Consider the following 4,567-nt stretch of genomic DNA (forward strand, 5'->3'; position numbering starts at 1 on the left):
ATATAACTTTATGTCATATATATACTTCAATATGGAAGAAGCAAAGGGAACAAGGAACAACAAAGGAATATGTGAATCATGCAACAAGCTTTCCATATCAATCAATAAGACATAACAATTTCAATACTTGATATATATCAATAACACTTCGGCCCAAATGGCACAGAAGACATACATTTTCTGATTAAATATTTTGGTAGATTTTAGGCTTTCAGCCCTGTCTAACCTTCTACCAGTGTCATAGAATAGAAGTCGTTCTCTTACGAGACATGCTCTACATGTCCAGAGGCTACATACCAATATCACTGTGAATCTAAGTCCTTTCACTGATCACATGGCCAAAAGTATAGCTTTGCTATCAAAATAGTGGAAATAATAACACGAGATGATAACACGGAAAAGCACATAGCACATATAACACATTGTTGGATTAGTGTCTAAGTCCCTAACTATTTTCGTATGTACTTGACCCGATTATGAGCATGGTCCTTTTGGGTTGCCTTCACCATAGCAACTTGTAGGATGAATTATGGAGAGATAGGATTAATTATGATTTACTAATATATTATGAGAATAATATATTAAAGGAGAAATCATATTGTTTAACTAATATTGGTCAAGAATTAACTGAGAATTAATTTTGTGGTCAAAAGAGATTAATTAAACTTAGGGGATTGGAATTGTAATTATAAGATAATTGTATTTAGGCTGTGGATCACCTTGGAATATAGGTTGGATGAATTATATGGAAAGCCCATAAGGAATTCATCCAAGGGATGTTCAAAAAGGAGTCCATGAGCTGCTTAGGGCTTAAGCAGTCAGATTATGGTTTTCTAGTTGAAAACACTAATGGCCTAACTATATAAGGACCACCTAAGTCCCCAAAAACGTAGTGAATGAATCCCTTAGGGTTTCTAGACTTTTTTTGTGCCTCTCCTTCTCCTCTTTCTTCATCCTTATTACTTATGGTGTTTGTGACTCCATTAGAGGTGCAACACTTGAGACACTAAGCTTTCTGAAGCCAATTACAAGAAGAAATAGATTGTTATTGCTACATAACAATCAAAGGTAATATGTAAACCCTAATTATGATTATAGTATATTAGATCTAGGATTTATGAGCTTTAAATAACTTGCATGTACAATTAGATAAACCTAGATCCAAAGTTTTAGGGTTTTGCATGTGCACCATCGGATTGATGTAGTGCTCATAACCCATCAGTGGTATCGGAGCCTAGGATGGTGTTCTAATGTATTTGATGCAAAAGTTATGTTTTCAAAGAATAAAAAATTTTCGTTTTTTTTTTTTGCTTCTTCCTGATCACCACGAGGTGGTGTCGGGGCAGATGGCAGAAAACTCGCGATTTTGACCTATTTTGAACTTGGATAATTACCAAAATTGTTTTTGATTGATAAAATCCGAATTTTATTAATTTGTTATGATTATCCTTGTCAAAATTAGAGATAATTGTCATTTAATTAGATAATTATTGGCTTATTTGATAAACCCTAATTATCTGAATTATTTGTTTTGACTTATCTAGTAAGAAATTGAACTAGGTCAAATTTAGATAATTACCAATTATTTGATTAATTTTAATTATTTGTAATTTGATCTAGATAGTTTTGAAAAGTTTCTAAACTTGCCCTCAAGTTTTGGAATTTAAATTTTGATTAAAAGTTTAATTTTGAAATATTTAAATTCTAAACCCTAATGTTTTGAAATGTTTCAAAACTTGCCCTCAAGTTTTGGAATTTAAATTTTTGATTAAAAGTTTAATTTTTGAAAATTTAAATTCTAAAACTCTAGTTTTGAGAAGTTCAATTACACCCTTATGGTTTTACTAAGTTAATTAAAAGTATAATTAAAAGATAGTTAATAAATCCGTAATGATATGGTTTATATTTAATAAAATTAAAAGTGTAATTTATAAAATGAAACCACCTAGTATTTTAAAAGTGTAAAATACACCCTTATACTATATATAACATTAAAAGTCTAATATTATATATGTATAACTTAAATTGCTTGTCTTACCATCAGTAGGCCTCATTCACGAAGTTGATCTATTAGGGGGGTTATAAGGTTATGGCCTATAAAATGGCCGTTTAATGGGTGTCCACTCTCACTTACTGCTTTTTTGATTGGTGGAGGGTCGTTAGCCGAACGAGTAGGATCGGGCAAACCCTCTCCTCATTAAAAGTATAATGAATGTTAAAGTAACTAAATGTTTTACAAAAAAATTCCCAATCTTCGTTACTTTAGGAAAAAGTGAATTTGATGAAATTCCATGAAATTACACTTTGTACCCTTGCTGAGACGTTAGTGGAGCGTGTGTGGTTAACCGGCACACTAAATGGGTTCTAAGCAAAGGTAGCAAAGGGTGACTCGATGTTTGTCATAGTTCGGTAGAGCGTGTGTGGTTAACCGGCACATCGATAGATCAATACAAGAAAACAACTCTTTAATGACGCACAAACAATGACACTCGCTGATAGACGACGCGCATTTGTAAGTGCCCTAAAAGTTAATGTCAGTTTTGCAAAATTTGAAGGATAGAGGGCACGCATTTGTGCGCACCCTAAAATTAGTGTCAGAAAAGAAAAAAAAATGCGGAGGGCGCCTTTTATAAAATGTGCGTCGTATAAATGTGTCACTTTATAATTTTTAAGTGAAACACGCGTTTTAGGCGGGAAATGAAATCGACGAAAATTACCCCCGCCTATTGAATCCCAAAAATTAATCCCCCCCCCCCCCCCGACCTCTTCTACTTAGAAAGAAAAAGCCTAGGTCCCTTATCTTCATCTTCAGTATCATCAAACATCTCGTTCATCCTCTGCATTATTTCCATCATTCATCCCTCTCCTCACTAATCAATACCCAAAAAACCCTAATATCATAACCACTCCTATTTTCTTGCACAACAAAATCCCAAAACATCACCAAATACTAAATTCCACAAAATCGTTGTGACCATTTTAGCTAGGGCTTTTTTCAAGAACGGAAACACTCTCACTTCTCTCTTAGCTTTGAAACAATGGATGATTCACCTTGCTTCGCGTTTGGTGACTTCTCCTCCAGCGATGTCAGGCCTTCCTCGTTACAAATCGACCAACGATATAGTGGTGAAGCTTAGCTGCCAAGTTGTGACATTACGCTGAGGTAGAAGACTTCACGGTAGGTTTTCCTCTGGCGTTTCCCCCAAAGCTAATTTCCAGTCTTTCATCCCCTTTTACTCCACCGATCATTAGATTGGCAATGATTCTTGACTCTTACGACCCTATGACCCTCTTCTTCCACGTCGTATTCTATCCTATTGTTCTTGCTTTTCATCTCCTTCTCATTATAAATAATTGCAGGTTCTATCTAAGAAATAAATTTTAGGGGGTATTAGGGTTGGAATTTTCTAATTTAATGGTTTGTTGTTTTCAAAATTAGGATTAATCGATGCTGGTGGTTTGGTCGCACACCTTCTACACTGTGGGATAGAGATCCTCTCCCATTGTTTCTGCTAAGGTACATTTCATTGATTTCTCGATCATATGTCTACTTCAATATCTCACACCTCTGTGTCTCCGTGTTTGCAATTGCAGGTAAACAAAGGGTATGTTCCCCCATCGTTCACACTTAAAGATCAAGACTGTAAAACTGTGAGCCTCTCGAAATTCAAAGGAAAGCCTCTTGTGGTCTATTTCTACCCTGCTGATGAAACCCCTGGTTGCACTAAACACTAAACAGGTTCAAATCACATTTTCTTGTGTCTTTATCCTTAAATAAATGATCTTTTCGAAGCTTACATCTGCTAATGTTGGATGTTTAAACATCTTTGGAAAAATTATTGTTGATTCTCGTCTAGAAAGTATATGAGTAGATAAACAAGATTTGTTATGCAATCTTTAGGCATGTGCATTCAGAGACTCTTATGAAAAATTCAAGAAAGCAGGAGCCCAGGTTATCGGGATTAGTGGTGATGATGCAGAATCACACAAGGTAATAATAATAAGAATCAATCTCTAATGTTGCAATTTTAAGCTTGGTAGATGTGTGCACATATCAATTAGTACACCCATACACATGTATATCCATTTTTATTCTTGTTTTAATGTGTAATGAAGTAACATAAGTTTGTTATTATTGTCATAGGCATTTGCAAAGAAATACAGACTCCCATTTACCTTGCTGAGTGATGAGGGTAATAAAGTCAGAATAGAATGGGGAGTCCCTTCTGATCCTTTTGGAACATTGCTTGGTAGTCAGAAAAGAATGTTGGATGTCCATTTATCAGATTCATTTGTTATACCTTTATCAGATTCATAGCTGGGTTGAAGAACATATCAGATGAAAAGGAGCTATAATTTACAACAAATATGATAAATGATAACTTCATCAATTATTCTGCTCGGCATAATCGCAGGTATGTTTGAAAAAATTGTATATGTAAGCATCTGTATACATTTAGTGCACTTACATTTTATCAAGGGACATGAATACATGATGGTATTTTCATGCAGAGGAAGTTTTATGTAGAGGAAGTTTTGGAACAGTTACCTGTTTTGAGAATTTAGA

General features: G+C 34.6%; 1 long non-coding RNA gene across 1 annotated transcript; it reads left to right on the top strand.

Annotated features, from left to right (window-relative positions):
• Nucleotides 1-3,729: 3,729 nt before the first annotated feature.
• LOC145018399 (uncharacterized) lies at nucleotides 3,730-4,253 on the top strand. The gene is made up of 3 exons (XR_013666987.1): nucleotides 3,730-3,739; nucleotides 3,902-3,991; nucleotides 4,145-4,253. It is a non-coding gene; the product is annotated as an uncharacterized LOC145018399 (long non-coding RNA).
• Nucleotides 4,254-4,567: the final 314 nt, after the last annotated feature.

Source organism: Lactuca saligna, chromosome 9, assembly GCF_052625555.1.
Source record: "Lactuca saligna cultivar CGN05327 chromosome 9, ASM5262555v1, whole genome shotgun sequence".
NCBI lineage: Eukaryota > Viridiplantae > Streptophyta > Magnoliopsida > Asterales > Asteraceae > Lactuca > Lactuca saligna.